Genomic DNA, 21904 nt, shown 5'->3' with positions numbered 1-21904 from the left:
CCTCATCATCTTGATAAGCTTCACGGCAAGCATCATGGACATACCTACTGACACCAAGACGACTCTGGACAAGCACATATTCCGCTTCCTAAGGCAGGGTGCTGCAGATAAAGTGTCGAAGAGGCGTCATAAAACAGTCAAGATACAGAGGGGGCCTCGGTATTCCTGACTTCTCTGCTCTGACTAGGGGACTGCATGATAGGTGGACAGTGCGCACAGGGGAATGTGATATGCCGTTGACAAGTATCCTCACCAACTACTTCCTTTCAACTAGGCTCACTGCCTTCACACAAAGGCCTCTATCACACAGCTGCCCTCGCGCAGGGACGCCGCTAGATTTCTACCGCATGGCGGCAGAAGACCTGATGTGCCAGGGAAAAGTCTGCCAAAGACCCTCTCAGTACTGAACTTAAAAGTGCACTTAACCTACTGACACCGGCACTTCCGAAACACCTTTCGAAAGAACTAATGCTCGCCGAGCGCCCCATGTGAAGTTTCATTACTGCTCATTTCTTCGATGCGCGTAGCGCGTCGTTCATGTGGCGATTCGCGCGAGGCTTACTTCCAATGCGCCGACGAGCATTGGTTCAAGACTATCGTGCCAAATCGACACCTGCCCATTTTGTGGAGTGCAAGAGACCGCACAGCACATTTTTTATGATTGCATCCTTCGAACCGCGCTCCTTGATCGACAGAGAGATTTGATCAAGCTTTCAGGCATCCCACACTGCACGGTGAGGTACCTCAATCCGCTGCCCAATGAAGCACGGAAACAATTCGTCTGGGCACTCGCAGAAATCAACTACCAAATATGGGTAACGATATGCCGCGCTGCCTTCAACCCTAAGACGCCCTGTCACCTTGAAGTGAAGAATAAAATCAGAATGAAGAACGGGGACACCCAATGATCAAGTCTCCTATTAGTAGTTTTGCTCGCGTCAGGCTTCGATCCGCCGGGGCATTGCGTGGGTGGTGCTTGGCACTGCGAACCCGCCCGGCGGAGCGAATCCAGATTGCACGAGCTGCTTGGCTGGGGTAACGCCCGCTCCCCGAAACAATAACCTCCCCACCCCTGTGGTGTGGAGGCCTTGCCCGCGGTTGCCATAGGATGATGATGGTTGTTAGTTGAGGTTTGTACCCTGGCAGGACGGCTGCACCGAGTGCACCCTCCTCTCCATCTGACAAGGCAAGAACTATATATGTGTACGCTAATAGCCCTTATTTTCAGTCAGGCGGCTGAAAATAACGCGGAGCCATCTCGGAGCATGGGGGGTGTGAAACCTTTGAAACACATCTCTGAAGATTTAGCGAACATGTGAGCGGTTTGTCTAACTTGATTGGGTACGTGCTGAGCGAAACATTCACATATGGGAATATTTACTTTTCCGCTGCTACCTCCGGCACTTCACTGATTTAAATATAGTGCCTAAATATTTACACATGACGTAATTGTGGTTCTTTAACTCAAACAATTTGCTTGATGGTATGTTTCCGACACAGGATGATGCATCCGAAAAGAATGCTCTTCACAACTTGGCAGCTAAGCCCACCACGCCACCCCAATAACAACGTCCTCAAGACTGAAGGTAGGCTGTAAGAGATGTTTCAAAATACTGACATAGCAATTCCTGCTCTGGACTTTACATTTGTCCGTCATCACCATGACAGGACAGCTATCTAAGTGTACAGTGATGCTCCAGCTACTTGTAGTGATTGTTCACGACATACCTCGGTTTATCCCATTAGACAAGAACATCTTGAAGCGGAGATGCATTGAACTACGTTTGGGACTTGTTTGTGGGCACCTACCTCCCGCCCTGAGTGGGCACCGCACACCGCAACTCCACCAAGTGACATGTGGATTGAATTGCCAGCCGCAGGGCACAGCTTCACCGCGAGATGGGCGCCGAAGACAAGGGATGGTGATGGCGATGCCGCTACGTTGTCTGTTCTGTCTTCTTTAGAGTACAAATAATCATCTAGACACCATATCATAACATGTGAGACATAAAGAACTGCAAGTTCACACAAGCACAGAGAAGACTAACCTAACAAATTTCTTTTTCTTCCCAAAAAGTGTAGACATAAAAGCATTTGTTTCAATGGCGAAAGTCATGTACAACAAATCAGTTTGAAATTGACATTTTTTGCAGCGCCATCTATACACAAGTACCCAAAGTGTGTTGCAACCGCCAATGTAGAGAAAATGATACTGTGTCTGCCTGGTTGGCTCACATGGCCGTAGGGCGTAGCATTATAATTGACGCTGATTGTAGATTAATTTTGTTTTCTGGAATGGGGCGTTTTTTGGATCAGGCAGCTGCACTATTGAAGCTTGAAAACAGAAATGGCGCGTGCCACTGTGTACGCTGTTTAGAAGCTTCGACAAACCTGGACAAACCGCACGCTTCTGTCCTACCCCGTGTGCTAGGGGGTCAGGGTTTTTCAAGCTGTTCACACAGCTTTTTCCTGTTCTCCTCGCAGCATCTTTTTGTTGTGGAATAAAATTTCAAATTGCAAAGGGTAATCGTTTTCCTAGGTTACGCGTTAATAGCAATCGCGCACCCAGGATTCGAGCTTAGATTATACGACACATTCTATGTTCATATTTTAGTATTGTGGGACCTGCTAAAAGCAAAATGGAGCCTCCCAAATTATCTTCTGCAGGCAGGATCGCCGTGCGAATGGAGCACTCAAGTCCTTTCAGGCAAGGTTATAGTCGAAGAGTTGCATGTCTTGTTGAAGATATGCGCGCGTAGTCCACATCAATAGCTAAGGTGTACACTGAAGCATATTTTCCTTGGTGCGAAAGCATCGTCTTTCATGAAGATGAGAGCACCGCGGTAAATAAGAGATACATTTATGCATTGGTATTTATATATACTTTTAGTGAACAGTTGGTATGTTGTTTTTATATTTTGCGCATGTCTGGCACAAGTGCAGCGTTTCGATTTCGCGTATGGACGTGAGATAAGAATGTGCACATGCGCAATAGGCCGAAATTGTGCTATGTTTTCCCACTGCTCAAACTTCAAATTTGATCGCCTCGGCAGAGAGAGGTTAACTTGGCACTTAAGAGAAGCCAAAGTTTGAATGTAAACTATTTTGCTTGGACTGCAGAACTGATCGTTGTGGCTATGACAGGACGACTACAGACGCATACATGAGGCCCACATGACTCGTGGCTGGCGTTGACTGTTTTCCTCTGAACACAAGTGTGAGCTTTGTGCCAGCGCAGCAGAGACGCAAAACTATGCCTGTTATTCGAGTTAACATTGATGACCAAGAAGCTCGCAAGGTTGATAAAGTGGGCATACTGGGGATCATTATTCTGAACAATGGCAAGAATACTGCCACTCTCAAACACAGTCCACCAGACATGGGACGGATTAGACAAATTGCGAACCGTCACCACGGAATACGGGAGCACGACCTCCGCCGCCTTATACAAGCGTTCGTGGTAAGCCGAGTGGTCTACTCCTTTCCATACTCTCTTTCCAAGGTGAAGGAAGAAAAATTAAATTCACTAATCAGGCAAGCCTATAAAACGGCCCTCAATCTTTCCAGACACAGACGTCCAATGTCCGTCTACTAATTATGAGGGCTCACAATACCCTAGATGAGCTTTAAGAAGCCACTCGCACAGCGCAAGTTAAATGTCTATCATCCACCACAACAGGGAAGCATATTCTCTCTTCCCTAAATGTCAACCCTATAAGCTCCCTCAGACCCATGCGCTGCACCCCGGGAGCAATTCAGTCTCATTTAACAATCCATCCAATCCAGAAAAACGCCCACCTGGTCAATAATTAGCTCGGCGAAAAGTCAGAGCCACGGCGCTGCACAAACAATAGCACGCATGCCGCAGATTATGTTACTCATCAAGCCTATGCATTGAGCATGGGTTCCAACACACTTAAGCCTTTCCCCTGGCCTGGTGCTCGGCTCTTTTTGGGTGAAATGCTTGGGAAAGGGGTCATGGCCCAAACAGTTGCGCCGATGGGACAGCGATTCGTTCCGCCATCGGACAACCATACGCCCGCCTCGCGCGACAAAAGCGCATTGTGACCCTTTTTAGTTGTCTCCCATGGATCCCCGTAATAGATGAAGTGCTCTTTCACAGGCGGTGACAACAGATTTCTCTTAAGAGCCAACAGCAGCAGACGGTGCCTCAGCAGCGGTTGGCGAGCCGCTGCAGCAGGAAAAGCTGGAAGCTGGAAGAAAGTGAAGCATCTTCGTTGGTTGCTGAGACCGGCCCGTCACAGAACACCGTGTCAAGGTTCAAAGTGCTGTTGAATGACTGGAGAGCTGGTAATGCTGCTCAAGAGCCAATGCCCGCGAAGGAGTTGCTACGGTGACACACGAAGAGCCAGACGACGAATGCCCCAGCATTTAAGAATGCTACATCACTTTTAATGGACTGCACTCCAGGATTAGCGTCAGCACAGCTTCTTGGTGTTATATGTGTGGATCTCTCCAAAGTAGGTATAGAGGATTGCCTTCAAAGTGACAGTAACGCAACAAGTCAAGCTCGCACTTGGTGGTCTGCCATGTCCATACAAATGTGTCTGTATAAAAAATGTTCAGTTCAGTCGTTCAGTCGTGTCCGACTCTTCGTGACCCTATGGACCATGTCACGCCACGCTTTCCGGTCTCTCACTATCTTCCTAACATCACATAACTTCATCTGCAGTGCCTCAAGGATGCCATCTAACCATCGCGTTCGCTGCCTACCCCTTCTCCGGCGACCCTCAACTTTTCCCAACATCAAATCTTTCTCCAGCGACTCCTCTCTTCTCATCAGATGACCAAAGTAGCTGAGCTTTAACTTTAGAATTTGACTCTCCAATGAGCAGTCAGGGTTTATGATTGACAATATCGACTGATTTGATCTTCTGGCAGTCCAAGGAACTCTCAAGAGTCTTCGCCAGCACCACAATTCAAACGCGTCAATTCTTCGGCGGTCAGCCTTTTTGACAGTCCAACTCTCGCATCCATACATCACAACTGGAAAGACCATAGCACGAGTTATACGGATCTTGGTTGGCAGACTAATGTCTCTGGTCTTTACTAGGCGGTCAAGGCTAACCATTGCTCTCTTTCCCAGAAGCAGGCGTCTCCTAATTTCATGGCTGCAGTCTCCTTACGAGGTAATCTTGGAGCCCAAGAACAAAAAATCTGTCACAGCTTCCACTTCTTGTCCACTGATGATCCAGGACTTGACAGGGCAAGACGCCATGATCTTTGTCTTTTTAATGTTCAGTTTAAGCCCAAACTTCTCACTCTCTTCTTGTACGCGCATCAGAAGTCTCTTGAGTTCCACTTCACTTTCTGCCATTAAAGTTGTATCATCCGCATACCTAAGGTTGTTGATACGTCTTCCAGCAATCTTCACTCCAGCTGAAGACTCGTCCAGACCGGCCTTCCTCATGATGCACTCAGCATATAGGTTAAATAGGCAGGGCGACAGTATGCAGCCTTGCCTCACTCCTTTCTCGATCGGAAACCAATCAGTAAGACCATGCCCAGTTCTGACTGTGGCCTCTTGCCCTTCATACAGGTTCCTGAGGAGACAGATGAGGTGAATTGGAACTCCCATCTCGTGGAGAGCTTGCCACAATCTGCTGTGATCTACGCAGTCAAACGCTTTCGCATAGTCAATAAAGCAGAAGTAGATGGGTTTCTGGAACTCTCTTGCTTTTTCCATGATCCAGCGAAGGTTGGCAATTTGGTCTCTAGTTCCTCTGCCCTTGCGAAACCCAGCTTGCACGTGCAGAAGCTCCCGATCCACATACTGCTGCAATCTACCTTGGAGGATTTTCAACATCACCTTGCTAGCATGCGAAATAAGCGCGATCGTGCGGTAGTTGGAACAATCTTTGGCACTGCCTTTCTTTGGAATAGGGATGTAAACTGACCTCCTCCAATTCTGCGGCCACTGCAGGGTTGTCCAAATCTTCTGACATATTGTATGCAGAATGTTAACAGCGTCATGGTTGAGATTTTGAAGCAACTCAGCTGGAATGCCATCAATTCCACTAGCTTTGTTCTTAGCAAGGCTGGCTAAGGCCCATTCAACTTCACTCTTCAGGATGCCCGGCTCGAGATCAGTAATCACAACCGTCTTATGTTGGGTTTGCACATTCGGGTCCTTCTTGTAAAGTTCTTCTGTGTATTCCTGCCACCTCTTCTTTATCTCTGAGGCTTCAGTGAGGTCCTTGCCTCGTTTGTCCTTTATCACGCCCAGCTTAGCACAGAAGCTTCCTTTGATATCTTTGATTGTCTTATACAGAGCTCTTGTGTTCCTTAATTGGCTATTGTCCTCAACTGCTTGGCACTGTATGTTCAGGAAGGCATTCTTATCACTCCTTGCTATTTTCTGAAAATCCGCATTGAGAACCTTGTATCTTTCTCTTTCCCCCATAACTTTAGCCATCCTCCTTTCCTCAGCTATTTGCAAAGCCTCTTCAGATAACCAGTTTGCTTTCTTGCATTTCTTTTGCTTTGGAACTACCTTAGTAGCAACTTCTTGTATTATATCACGAACATCAGTCCACATCTCTTCGGGCTCTCTGTCTTCTAGATCTAATTCTTGAAATCGATTCCTCACTTCCACAGCATATTCTAATGGAATTTGATCCAGAGCATACGTTTTGTGGCCTTTAATATACAGTCCGCCTCTTTACATCATATAGTTTCACAATGTGTTTTCTGATGTTTATAGTTACTTTGCACCGAATCATGACATCATAGATGCACTGTGAGCTCAGAAACCTGCTTCGAAATGGCATTGTTTCTCACGTTACAACGATTTGCTTCTGGGGATTTCGATTTTTCATCGGGTTATATTAATAATTTTGGCTTTCTGCTACATTTGCAGGGAGTAGAGGCCAGATGCAGTCAAAGTTGTTCATCGTATCCTCCACTACTGCAGCAAAGATGAACCAAAGCAGCTTCTTTGCAGCATGTGTTTAATCTCTCGCCTGTCGGAAAAACAAAGAAGCACGAGTTTTTGCGCTCAAAAATTCCAGTTTTTAAATGGCCGCGAGATGACACTACACAGGCCACTGCACTTGCCGCATTAGCTTTCGGACTCCTGCGTACGTATGCGCTTACGCCCTACTAAATATCTCCGTGGCATGTACGCGATCATGTCATAGCGTTAGGCAAGGTACGTAGGCTGGCAGTACGTCGCGCTCGCTACGCAGTTCGAACTCTCTAATGTTGTTACGGATCCCGTGTGCGCAACACGTATGGGCAACTCGGGCAACCGCAAAATATGCCGTGATCTGTCTCTTGTTGAAAATGTTAGGGAAACAATACTTGACAATTGCCTTAAAGCCGAGCACTGTCAGCTCAGAATAACGATCCTGGCGAAGGAAGAGCGCAAAATGGGGGTCAGGCCAAGCTGACACAACAAAATAAACTTGCTTGGTGGCTTGTGGGAGAAAGCTGTGGGTTCTTAGTTTATGAAATGCTCTTGTTGACAATGTTGCTTATAATTTTAGAAGTGGAACTTGTCAATGCTTAGCCATGCTGATATCTATAAGGTGAAGATTTGTAAAGTACAGGTCTGGGAGTCGTAGGTGTAAATTAGTGTGTATTGCTAACTACTGACGCAAATCGTCAGTCCAGAAGGAAAGTCAAAAGAGAATGCATAGAGATGCTATCAGGACATCACAACAGAGAACTGCTTCCACACCGAGATAGCATGGGGAATTAAAATGGAGGAGCTCAATTTTACGCTGCGCAATAACGGTGTTACGGATCGCGGATGCGTACGGAAGGGCGCAAAATGTAGGGCTAGCTGAAGCTGGCACAAGATATAATTCGAATGTGGTATGGTGGAAAGCTGCAAGGCCTTATTTTATGAATTGACCTTGTTGACAAGGCGAATTCGATTGCAGGAAATGGAACCCGCAAATGATCGGTCGTGTTGATATCTGTTAGGTGAAGGTTTGGAGGTTACACGTCGTGCTGCAGTGTTAAGTGTAAAGTAAAGCCCCTTGATAGTTTTAAAGTAGCGACACTCTCCTCCTGCACGGCGCTTTCCTCCTCGCTTCTCCTTGCCCGTCCGCCGCCCGCGCTGCACACGGCAATATTTTTCACCCTGGCGCCTGCCGGCCAGCCGCGCCTTTGAACGCTGGCGCGCTTTTTAGGACAGTTTACAGCCTCGGTGGTGAAAGGACTTCTCGTAAACCATTACCAAAGCGATGAGAATGTTGAGAAAAACAAACCTGTAGCTTTTGTTTCTTTTTAAGGCACCTAATTATTAAATATTTCCCCAAAACAAATTTCTGCGAGTTTCATTGCGCAAAAACTGCCCGTGAAAGGGAATGTCATAATTTGCTGAACGTAACTAAGTACTGCTACAGACATATGCTGATGTGTTTAAGCTTATCAGTGCAACACATCTAACATGTTGATAGTGCTTATCGAGGCGTACAATAAATTAGTTGGACGTGCAGTGCAGGACGATCTGTTTAGTTTCGTGATGTGAACGTAAGTGCACTGCAGTGGGATGCGCCGCACAAAAGGGATGGACTTACAAAAACTTTCGAATGTGACAGATCAAAACAAAACACAAAACAAACACAAGTGTACAAAAAGAATATCACGTCATGCATGAATAAATCAGCTTTATTGTGGCTCAATTAAAGATGGCGAAAGTGGTCTCAAGTATAGGCATGCTTACGATTTCCAAATGAAGACTGATGTAATGAAGGCAATGCTGCATAGTGCAAGGGCTAGCACATTCTTTTGAGCCGAAGCTCTGACTTAAAAGGAAGTTCAACGCACGAAACGCAGTTTTCTTACAGTTTATTCCCACTTCCTCAACGCGTACGGACGTTCCGAAGCTTCGTTTTTTTTTTGCACTTACCCATTCAGCGCCTTTAGATTTATGTTATAGTAAATTGAAAGTGCGTTAAATAAAATAAAAGTCAAGTTTCTATTGTGAACAAAATTCCTTTTGACATGAAAAGCTAAATCCTCACTTTAGATATTAAGGACACAGTGTACGTAAAATTTTACAATCTATTCGACACTGTGGCTTGCTGCTTGTGAACGATATCTGTTTTAAAAGGGTCATATAAAGCTCATTTGCTTTGCAAGTAATGAGACTTCACACCTCATTTAATGTTTAAAACAGCGACGCGCATGCCAATTCGTTTACCGGCTCGTTTGGAAGTCTCATTAGAATATTTTTTTAGCCGATTTCCACTAAGGTTTCTGTGTTCAAATTACGTACGAAGCCTATTTCGGTAAAATTTAAGAGTCGAATTGCGGAGGTCAAATGGGCCAAATTTTTGGAAGATGGCTAAGCTAGATTTGGGAGTCACCATTGAGTTGGCATAGTCAAATTACGTTGGACACCGATTTTGATCGAATTCAGATAAAATATACTGAGTGACGTCATCATGATAAATTTTGTGCACACCTTTCGGCGGACACCTTTTCCATCATGACCCCTTAAATGTAGGTGCGCATTAAAGATAAGTTTTTAGGCTGCTAATTACAGCTTGTACGATTAAGCATGGGAATCTACCCGTATGGCCTTCACACTAGAAAGCCAATTTTGCAGTGTAGCTACTGACCAGTAAGTAGCCCAAATGTTAGGCAGGTAATAAGGTAATAACGAGGCAGGCAATGAAATATTCAACACAGAGCGTCAGCCGTGTTTAATTAAGCAGAAAGAATGAAGAGGAGCATGAAGAGCAAAATGAAGCATCAGAATGATGCGCTACAGCAGGAAAATAAGAGAGGCACCTCATCTAATGCACAACGCTGCTTCTTGTCGTCACGAAGTTTCTTCCTGCATTACTAGCGGTATCAATAAAACTGCTTAGCCATCCTCAGGCCGGTTAGAGCAGTTAAATGCAGAACACTGTGGCATTTGGCGAGCGCGCCGTGACGAGAAGCAACGTGCGCAAGATCTGCATGGCTTGAGCCGGTGAGAAATGGCGCGATAGCAACGAAAACTTGACAGAAAAAACAAAACAAAAAAGCGCGCGCGTAACCATAGGTGACTCCAGGAACAGCCAGAGAGACCAATCAGCGCGAAGCGGAGCCCGGAGCGCAGAAGCGCGCAGCCAGCGCTCGACGCGCGGAGCTCGTAATCCAACTAGGTGGCGAGGAGGTGAGGAGGAGGTGACGCGGCGGCGGCAAAGTACAAAGCGTGGTGCTACTTTCTTCTCATCGAGGGACTTTAGTGTAAAGCATCGCGTACGGCTACCTGCTGATTCAAATCATCACTCGGGCAGGAAAGTCCGAGTAGAATGCATTGAGACGAGACGCTAAGAGACTCCACAACAGGTGACGTTGCTACCACCCCGAGATGGCAGGGCGATGTAAGGTGGCGGAGCACATCTCCACCCTGTTCACCACAATGCTTACGGATGACGCATGTGCCACACGTATGGTCAACTCGGTGACCGGCGAAATGTGCCTGACACAAGAAAATGCTAGCTGTGTGGTTTGTGAGCAAAATCTGGGATCTATAATTTTATGAAATGGTCTTGTTCACAAGGTGGTCAATGTTGTTGGAACTGGAATCTCTCAACATGAGGTCGTGTTGAGATCTGTTTGGTGACAAGTTGGAGAGTACAGGCATTGCAGAAGCAAGTGTACAGAGGTGTGTATTGCTAACTACGGACGCAGAAAAACTGCTAACAGTAGCGTTGTAGCCAGGCACACAACGAGATCCCACTACTGCTTGCAATTAGTGCGACATAAACTACCAAACTTGGCAAATTCGGCGGTGATGGTGTTGATTATATATGGACAGAATTTTACAGTGTCGAGCGGATTGCTTTGCTTTGTATACGTTTGTATTGTAAAATCTACCAGAGATGCATCCGCGCGACAGCAGCTACTAAACTTAACAAGTTAGGGTGTGTGGAATAAGGAGAATAACCAACTGGTATGCAAGATGCAATTTCCGATAACAGAACGGATCACTGTATCAAAGAATTTCACCACAATTCAGGGGGAAAGCTTGTACCCATTTAAAACCGGTGGGTACCCGGTGGTACCGGGGATGGAACCTGGTACCTCCCGAATACGAGGCGGATGCTCTACCACAAGGCCACCGCTTTGGTCTAAGAGTTACAGCGTGACGAACAGTATCCCCAGAGATTTATATGGAATTGCTCAGGCTGATCCCCTTCCCAGGAGCCGAGAACCACAACGATGGCAGGCACCAACACCGGGGAACGCTCCTGCCTCAATTTATGTTGGGCCCTCGTTTAGCCATCAAACAACCCTGGTAGCTTTCCCATCGCACGTGACGGACCTGTTTACTACTGCAACCGCGTAGTTGTGCGTGGGTCCAATCCGCATGCCTGGGTAGGCGGCGTCGCAGCTCTCCATGGTGCCTTTATATGACGCGCACCCCTTCCAAGCGCCCAAACGCCTCCGACGTCGGTGACTCTTTGAGCCGCCCTCCAAGCGATCACCCAATTCTACAAATTTCTCTTAAGCGTCTTGGTTTTAATGCCCGCCCCGTAGATGGATCATAGACCTGCCACCTACTTACCAAAAGCCCGTGTGGAGGCCTCGTCTGCCACCCTTATGGTCTCACGGCGGTACTACTCAAAAAAGAAAAAGGTTCCTTGCGCAGTGTGAGATTCTAGGCAGGAATTACCTTTGTTCGTTACACTACGAAGAAACAAACGCGGCACAGCAGTTGAAATCTTGTGCAACTGCTACAGCGAGCCACCGTTTCAAGCTGCAGCGTTCGAAAGTGGTTTCTTCCCGAAAGGGCCCAGCGGGGCAGCAGAGCCTCTTCTACATGCACAGCCCTGTGAAAGCCAGGCACAGGGTCGGAGGCCGCTTGTACCCATTTTTACCCGTGGGTGTCCGATGCTGGGTTTTCAACCAATCACCCCACGAAGCCGACACGGGTGCCTAAGCCAATATGCCACCACTGCGGTTCAAAGCGGTGGCCTCTGATGAGGGCCACACACTAGCTTCTAAGAACAGAAGCGGTGTATTGTGGTTGAGCATCCGCCTCAATTCCGGGAGGTGCCAGGTTCGATTCCTGGTGCTGTTGAGTGTACACATGTTTCCAATGGGTACAGGATTTCCCCCTGCCCGCTGCTGGGCTCTTTTGGTGTGAAATGTTTGGGAAAGGAATCATGGGCCAAAAGTCATAAAAGCACCAAATTAGATTCTGTCGCACGAGGCAAAATTTGGCGAAATTTGTTTCTCCCATGGCAAAACAAATGTCGCAGCTGCCACCGGCTCATTGCAATGAATACAATGAAATCAGAAATCTATGTACACTGTTGAAGTGCAAGACGCCGGTGATCCGAACTTTACCAAACATCTCACACTCATGACCAGACATGAAGGATAAAGTGAATACCACGTATGAACTTTGTATGCTGGGGCTGGACCGGGTAGATGTAACACACCAAGCACTCCTAAAACTTTGTAATGTGACTGTTGGCAGCGTTATGCGTAGAAGCCATGTCCTGACAAAAATGCAACACGAGTTGGAAGGAATAGAGGAAAAGGCAGTCATCTCACCCGACCGTGAAAAGCGGCGCAAAGTGCGAGTTTTACCGCCATTATTGCGTGCAGGGAAAGCCGGTGAATCTCCTCGCGGCACCTAAGTGAAAGTACCCGGAGTTCATGCAGCCAAGTTGGAAGCCATACTTTATCTCTCACTGCTTGCGACTGCTGCAGCATGAGATTGCTCTTGCGACACACAGCCGTCCTGAGCTCGAGCAAGATTACGTCAAGCCGTTTAAAGTCGATGATGTTAACTCAAGCTGCTTCGAGACAGAAGCGCGTGGTGCATAAGATCTTCCTCCCTTGGCCAGGCCTATGCTTGACCCGTGCATTTAAGTCTAGGCCATGTTGCGTCTGGAGACGGGATACCAACACGGGTGAGCCCGCACAAGAGAACCCCTCTGCAGAAGCAGATGGGTTCAACAGACTGATTGAAGATCAATGCAACTGCGTGAGGACATGCAGGATGGGCCTGGCTATATTTCAAAACATTGTCAAATATAAAAAAAGTTTAATAGGCCGACTTATATACTCCAGTTGCTTCGTACTCTTGCCATTTGCCTTTGGGGTAGCAACCGCATTTTTTATTCTAATTTGCAGCCAAACAGGGGAAGGATTGTTTGGCCCCTAAGTTTGAGCGTTTTTATCATCATTGCAGTAATGTGAGTTCTTCCAAACCCAAGAAATAAAATATTGTAGCGCCCGAAGAAGAAGAAGCGCGATCGCCTGGGAAAAGACGACGCTGCTGCCGTCACTCACGTGCGGGCTGGTTCCGCTGCTGTTGTGCTGCACTCTGCCGTTGCCCTGTCGACCCGAGGTCTCCGCTGCCGTCGTGTCCCTGTGTGTCAGGACGTGACATTGGTGGAGCTGCTCGGTAAGGATTCGCATGCAGCACACCCCAACACGAAATTTGAGCCCAGTATAAAGTCCTGGCCACCGGATTTTCTTGCAGTCCGCAGCTACACCTGAGATCCGCGCTAGCCGACGTCAGCAAGGCACCAGATCAATGCCTGCAGAACATTTACCTCTCTCTGGAGGCACCGGAGAAGTACTGGTTCGAGAACCACGAAGCTTCATTGACACCTTGGGAGACGTGCAAGAGCGAACTGTTACACACGTTTGCGAACCAATACCGACGACAGCATGCAGAACAGCTACTGCAAACTCGTATTCAGGGCCCAGCGGAGAGCGTGAGCAGTTTCGTCGAGGACGTTCTGCGCTTAAGCTCTCGCGCCGACCCTACGGCTACAGAGGAGAAGAAGGTACTTGCGTTGATGCGAGGCGTACGAAATGAGATTTTTGGTGGACTTATAAGAAATCCACCGACTACAGTAGTGAGTTTTGTCACCGAAGCTACTACTATCGAGCGGGCGTTGGCCACAAGGAAAACCCACTATCAGCGATTGGGCAACAACTTCCCAAACGTATCGAGCCTTACCTCGCCTAGCCTAGGAGGATTTAGCATCGCCGATATTCGCGATATCATGCGCGAAGTCGCGCGAGAAGAGCTTAAGAGGGTTTTTCCTGCTTCAGAGCAATGTTCACCAGCCACTATTACTACAGCCGTTCGAAGTGCAACAGTGCAAGTACTACAGAAGTGCAACACGCACTTGCTTCAGAAAGAGTACCCGTTGTTGCTCACAACCGATGGTGAGCTATGCCGCTATTGCCAGTCGACCGCCTCCCACCAGTCGGCCGCCTCCTGCCTCTCGCCAGTACACCCAGGCTGAGGATCTCGGCCCTCGGCGCCGCGAATACGTGCCGCAGTATGAAGCACCCATGGAGCCGCGAGGGCGAAGGACGTCCAACAGCTGGAGGACCACTGACAAGCGGCCGGTGTTTTTTAACTGTGGTGAGCCGGATCACATATATCGCCGTTGCCCTTATCGAGAACTTGGCCTTCGAGGATTCAGCCGACGTGATCCTCGCCCCCGCTATGGTGAACAGCCGCAGGATACCCAAGAGTACCTTCGAAGTCCTCCATCCTCGCCAGTGCAAGCTTCACGTCCATCCCGCTCGCTGTGACCACGTCACCAAGTTTCCCCTCCGCGCGGCTCCCGCTGCCAGAGCCTGTCCCCTCTTCCTGATTGGGAAAACTGAGTACGGCGACGCCTGGAGGTGGCGTTGCCGAAGTTGGCCGAAACAAAGAGCCCCCATGTACGTTAAAACGTAGCGCAACGAATGATTGCACCCTTGGGGACACGAACGGACCTACACTTTTCAATAACGTTAAGATAATAATCGACGGTCACGAAGTTGCCGCGCTCGTTGACACCGGTGCTGATTATTCGGTAATTGCTGCTGACTGAAAAGCGACTACCCCGTGGGATGGTCCTCCAATACGAACCGCGGGAGGTCACCTGGTATACCCTAAAGGGAAATGCACCGCCCGCATCGAAATTCCATGATGAGACCTGCCCTGCGAAATTCGTGATCTTAGAGCATTGCTCTAAAGCTGTTATTTTTGGAATGCACTTTCTTCGCGAGTATGGCGCAGTGATCGACGTGGGGCAGAACAAATTAACACTCCGGACACGTTCTGTTTCTCCAAGGCCTCATGTAGCGAGCCGAGCTGTGCTTGGAGTAGACTCCGAACACGTAAATTTGCCGCCACTGTCGACAGTTTTTCTGCCTGTTAGAGCCGAGACATCTGTTTAGGGCGACGGTGTCATGGAAGGAAATTTTGAAAGGCTGCTTACGAGGGGAACTGGCGTTGCGAGAGGGATAGGAAGCGTTAACGAAGGACGGGCCAGCGTCATCGTGACCAACTTTAGCAATCAGCCGCAACACCTGACGAAAGGGACAGTTAGAGCCTACATGGAAGAAATTAATGACGTTCACGAGGCTGTTGCGTTTTGTGAGCAAGGCGTGTCATCCGGAACACAAGAAAAACTGGAATTGCAACTAAACCTAGATAAAAGACTAGAGTTGTCCCAGAAGCGCGATCTCTAACTTTTGCATCGATACAATGATTGTTTTGCCACAACATCCAGAGTTCGCCAAATGCCTGTCGCAAAACACAGAATTATTGTCGATGGCGCAACACATCCGATTCGCCAACCGCTATACTGGCTTTCCTTGAAAGAACGAGAGACGATACAGGAGCAAGTGCGTGAAATGCTTAACGATGACATCACCCAGCCTTCCAACAGTCCGTGGGCTGCACCTGTGGTACTGGTCAAAAAGAAAGACGGGTCGCTGCGATTCTGCGTAGATTACCGATGACTCAATAAAGTGACAAAAAAGGATGTGTACCCACTGCCACGAATCGACGACACCCTCGATTGGCTCCGTCACGCCCGCTGTTTTTCGCCGATCGATTTGAAGAGTGGATACTGGCAGATTGAAATAGATGAGCGCGATCGGGAGAAAACTGAGTTTATAACAACCAGATGGTCTCTATGAGTTTAAGGTGATGCCGTTTAGTTAACGTACTGCCCCTGCAACATTCCAACGAGTCAGACACTGTTCTCGCCGGTCTGAAGTGGCAGACCTATCTTGTGTACTTAGATGATGTGATTTTTTCGAGCACCTTTGCCGACCATCTTGTGCGCCTCGAAGCGGTTCTTCAGGCTATACGGAAGGCAACCCTCACAGTCAAGCCTTGAAAATGCCGGTTCGCGTACAGCGAATTATAGTTTCTTGGGCATATTGTCAGCCACGCGGGCGTGAAACAAGATCCTGAAAAAACAGCAGCCGTAGCGTCGTTTCCACGGCCGTCGGACAAAAAGAGTCTGAGAAGCTTTCTTAGTTTGTGTGTCTACTTCAGACGTTTTGTCCGCAACTTCGCCCAGATCGCTGCACCCCTGATCAACCTTACAAAAGATAGTATTGCCTTTGAGTGGAATGAGGAGCAAGAGTTAGCATTCAGGCAGCTAAAACAAACCCTTCAAACACCCCCTATACTAGGCCACTTCGATCAAGCTGCTGACACTCAGCTGCACACCAACACCAGCAACAAAGGACTGGAGGCAGTACTTGTGCAATTGCAGGACGGCGCTGAGTGAGTTATTGCGTATGCTAGTCGCGCACTTTCTAAGGCAGAGTGTAATTACCCCACAACGGAAAAGGAGTGCCTCGCTGTCATCTGGGCAACAACAAAATTGCGACCATATATGTACAGCCGCCATTTCCGTGTGGTCACCGACTACCACTCATTATGTTGGTTGGCCAACCTGAAGGATCCTGCGGGGCGGCTTGCTCGATGGAGCCTTCGACTGCAGGAGTACGACATCACTATTGTATATAAATCCGGCCGAAAGCATCATGACGCTGACTGCTTGTCTCGAGATCCCCTGGAGCCGGCGCCAGGAGACGATGATAACTGCCAAAATAGGAGCCTGGGCGAGTTGGTATGTATACATTCTAAAACAGCGCAAAAGAACAGGGACGAGAGAACGAAACGTACTACACGTTTTGTTTGTCTTTATTGCGGTCTTAAATACGGCAGATATGGCGGTTCGACAAAGACATGATCCACAGCTTGGCCAGCTAATGGCGCACCTGGAAGGAGACGATGATGTGGTACGTCGTGTTTTCCTGTGTGTCCTGCCCACATTTAAAATTCGGAATGGCGTCTTATACAAAAAGAACTTCGACAGCAGCCAGACATCGTGGCTTCTTGTTGTGCCGGAAGATCTGCGTAGCGAGATCACGGAAGCTTGCCATGGTGATCCTACAGCTGGTCACCTTGGTTACAGCCGAACACTTTCACGGATTCGGGAAAGGTTACCTGCCGTGTGTGAAAGGTGTAGTAGTGTGTTTTGCTGACTGAAAAGAGATTTAGAAAACAAAAACGAACTCGTGTGTTGGATTGTGGATTATATGTGGATTGTGAAGAGTTTTGTGGGCGTCTGTTTTGTGGTTGTTATTTGTGTAGTTTCTGCATTTTCCGCCACGGCTCTCCCCTCCCCGGCGCCAGAAGAGTTGCCAGAAACTGTCTTGGAACGGGGGGAGGTTGTGACGACGGTGATTGTGGCGAGTTTGTGGGTTGCTCGAAAAGAAGTGAAATGCGGCCGCGTGCGGGGCGTGCCAGTGCGCGAGAGTTTGTTCGGGCAAGAGAAGGGGACGGATGTTCCTGGGCGTCGCTGGCAGCTGAGTTCATCGTCCTGGGCCTGGCGTACAAGGCCGGCTCGCCAGCACCTGCCGGGCACCTGGTCCGGGGTCTGGTGCCGCCCAGCGCTTCGCCAGCCTGCGAACGATTTCCGGAGGCAGCTCGACTGCTCTATCGTGATGGCCGCCGCACTTGTGCTGCCGCAATGGTGCCTTTGCAGTACCCGGGTGCGACCACCGCAGTACCCCGGACTGCGAAGCAGACGCCGGACATAGACGCCGGAGCGTGGCTTGCCGCGCTACCGAGTCCTTTTGCGACTGGGCGTGAACAGAGCCCGCGTCACACCCCGGCCGCTGGTCTTGCCTCAACTGGACGCCGAGCACCGGCAGACGCCTGGTCCGGTATCGAGTGCACGAGTGGACAACAGAATATGCAGGTACTATATTCTTGTGCGGAGCGAGCTGGTGTGTTTCGGCTCCGTAGCTTCCACCACAAAGTTGTCCCCGAGTTTCATTTAGTGTGCGTGAAAGGCTATCGAGTCTAACCCTTACTGGCGGAGCTTAAGTGTTTCCCTAATTTTTTTTCCCGCGCAGTATAAGCGACGCGGGAGAGCTGGGCGAAAAAAGTAGAAAAAGGGAAAGAGGTGCCAAAGGGGAGGGCTGCGACCACTTGGGGGCGGGCATCAGACACGTGTGGACATGTCCATTTCTGAAAGAAGGGCAAGGAAGGTTGACGATGTTGGAACGCTAGCTCCTTGTGCTGTCATTTGTACTTGGAGCAACGACGCATCGAGAGCACGTGCCGTCGATGTGGCCGTCCCTGATTTGTCTATGGGCTACCTATAACGACAGATAAAAGGCTGTGTTGGCTTTTTGTTCTTACTCTCTTGTGAGACTCACTGTGGTGGCATTCGACAGCGGCAAGAGGTGGACTGCTTTGTTCGCTTTTAGTGCCTTTTATGACCTTAAAGTAGGACGGTTTTGTGTTTGGATATGTCCCACAAGATAGCAAGCTAGGCTGTATGCATGTGTGTTGCCCGTGATACGTTGGTCAAGAAAAGAAAAGCGTGCGTGTGTCTGTGAACCTGCTCTGTTACCTGCCGGAGCTCCTGAACGGACCTGGGCCCATAACATAACATCACAATTTGGCGAGCCTGCCAGGATCCGAGAATTTAGTAGATGCGAGGAAATAATCATTCAGATAGACGGCAGAGTATCGAGGACAGGTTCACGCGCATCACTACGTTTGAGCGAAGATGGACCTTGAATGCCTAGCCACGCTGGGTGCGCAGCTGGGTTTCTCCGGCGCTGAGTTGCGGGATTGGATAGATAACGAAAGCGTGGAGCAAAGGGCCGAACGTGCTGCTGAAACAGAGCAAAGTCGCATAGCCGCGGGGAGAGAGAAAGAAATCTTAGAACTGAAACTCAGACTCCAAGAAGGAGCGAGGCGTAACGCGGCAGAAGTTATCGAGCCCATAGTGTTAGCGTCACAAATACAGCTTTTCAACCCTCAAAAGCTGCTACCCCTAATCGTCGAGCGACGGGATGACCTGCATACCTATTTGCAACAGTTTGAGCGTGTGGCAGTGGGACAGGACTGGCCTCAAGATAAATGGGCTATGGCCGTAAGTATGTGCCTAACTGGGGAAGCCTTGACCGTGATTGGCAGGATGCCAGCTGCAGATTTATTTGACTACCAGAAGTTCAAAAAGGCTCTTCTGCAGCGCTTTAAATTCACGGCTCAAGGTTACCATTAGAAATTTCGAAAGGCTCGAGCAGAAGATGGCGAGACGGGAAGGAAGTTAGCCGCCAGGCTTTCGGGTTACTTCGACCATTGGATCGAAATGGCGAGTGTTCCCAAGACATTTGAAGACCTGCGCGATATGTGATCGGTGAGCGATTCCTGCGGTGTTGCCACCCGAAACTCGTTGCGTTTTTGAAAAAACGGGAGTGCAAGACACTCGACATCATGGCAGACGCAACCGATCGATTCTTGGAAGCTCAGAACTATTCGAACATCGGTAAAGTTCCTGACGAAGAGAAACCTCATACCAAGAGTTCCGTGAACCTGCCGAATAAACCCCAGTTGCGGTGCATGTTGTGTAATCGTCCAGGACAACGGGCTTTCGATTGCCGCACGTCCACTAGACTGGTGCTCAAGTGCACCTCGTGTGGAAAGGTCGGACACAAGGCCGAACACTGCAGGAATCGGCACCTAGAGGAAGAACAGAGTGCCCCATGCTCTGCAATTCATGCTCCTAAACGTGCTGATCATCTTGACTGGCATACGGCCCGGAGCCCATCCAACTCTAGCAGTTGGACACAGGTCAGTAAAGACTCACCTCCGAATTCGACAGGAAGAATGCCCACTGTAGAAGGGTTTGTGATGGGAAAACAAGTGTGCGTGCTTCGAGACACTGGTAGTAATGTCGTTATTGTCCGCCGGGGCTTGGTCCCAAAGAACTGCTTCACAGGGCAGACCGAGAGGATAGTACTTGTCGATGGTATGGTCCACCAAGTTACCGGTGGCAAGAGTACAAGTGGACACGCCATATTTCGCCCGCGAGGTGACCGCTCTTTGCATGAGACGGCCCTTGTATGATCTCGTGCTTGGGAATGTACCAGGTGTCAGGGCCCCAGATGATCCTAATCACGACTGGATTACCTCAAGCAGCCTAGAGCTTCATACCTCGCAAGATTCCCAGGAACAGGAGCGACCTGTGAATTTTAGACGATGTGTTGCAGCCTTGGCCAAGCCAACAGAAACGAAAACGCCGCTGTGCGTGCCACCCATTCTTCTTTGTGACATGACAAACGACCAGTTAGCGGAAGAGCAGCAGAAAGATGTATCCTTAAAACGGCTCTTCCTTAAGATAGATAAAGAATTTCGATGCGGTCAAGGTAATTCGTACCATTTTTGTGAAGAAGAGGATATTCTTTATCGATATTACTGTGTGACATCGGGAAGGATCTTCAAGCAGGTTGTTGTTCCACAAAAACTCCGGCAATCAGTCTTACAAATAGCACATGAAAGTATTATGGCCGGACATCAAGGGATCAGACGCACTACTGATCATATACTTCAGGACTTTTATTAGCCAGACATACATGGAGATGTTAAACGATTTGTTAAGTCATGTGATAAGTGTCAGAGAACAACACCGAAATGCAAAGTTGGCATTGCCCCTTTCTGCGACATGACACTAATTACCACTTCTTTTGAACGAGTGGCCGTCGATCTCATAGGACCTTTCTCACCTACGTCTGATTAAGAAAACCGGTATGTGCTGACCTTGATAGATTTTGCAACACGGTACCCAGACGCCGTCGCCCTCCCAGCTGTTGATGCTGTGCATGTTGCTGAAGCGCTCGTTGAGATGTTTTCCCGCATTGGCATACCGAAAGAAATGGTGACTGATCAAGGAGCCATGTTCACCTCAGATCTCAAGAGTGAAGTTGGTCGTCTTCTCTCTATCAAGCTTCTGAAGACATCACCTTACCATGCCATGGCAAATGGTCTTGTGGAGAAGTTTTATGGAACATTGAAAACTATGCTGAAGACAATGTGTCAAGAAAAACCTAGGTCTTGGGATAGGTATCTGGCACCGTTACTGTTTGCATATCGAGAAGTTCCACAAGCAAGCCTTGGGTTTTCTCTTTTTGAGTTGATTTTCGGCCGTCATATGCGAGGACCACTAACAGTACTTAAGGAGCTCTGGACCATTCAGCATATCGATGGAGATACTCGGTCAACGTACACCTACCTCGTCGAGCTCAGAAACCGTTTGGAGGATACGTGCCGGATTGCTCACGAACAACTAGCACGAGCACGTCAGAAACAAAAACTGTATTATAACCGGAAAAGTCGGCCCAGAAAACTGAAACCAGGTGACATGGTTCTGATTTTGTTACCTACCGAATCCAATAAGCTGCTCATGCAGTGGAAAGGTCCATACGATGTGATAGACCGTATAAGCGATGTGGACTACACTGTGGACCTAGAACATAAAAGGACACATTTTCACATTAACATGTTGAAGAAGTCATCCGGCTATTCATCCAGTCTCAAAAGCTTCTGAACTCGACTCCATCTCACTGGAAATAAAGACACCTGAAGAGGACTCAGTAGAACTACCTTCTGTGAGCTTGCATCGAACGCAGTGCGCAACGGACGTCAAGTTGTCTTCAAGTCTCTCAAAAGTGCAAGCTGAGGAAGTGCGTGGCTTGCTCTAAGAATTCGAGGGGATTTTCTCAGACTTGCCGGGAAAGATCACATTCACAAAGTGCGCTCTCAGATTGACATCTAATGAACCCATACATATTCCGGAGTACCCCA

This window comes from Amblyomma maculatum, unplaced genomic scaffold (genome assembly GCF_055883805.1).
Source record: "Amblyomma maculatum isolate TAMU_Amacu unplaced genomic scaffold, ASM5588380v1 scaffold_13, whole genome shotgun sequence".
NCBI lineage: Eukaryota > Metazoa > Arthropoda > Arachnida > Ixodida > Ixodidae > Amblyomma > Amblyomma maculatum.
This window is presented reverse-complemented; position numbering follows the sequence as displayed.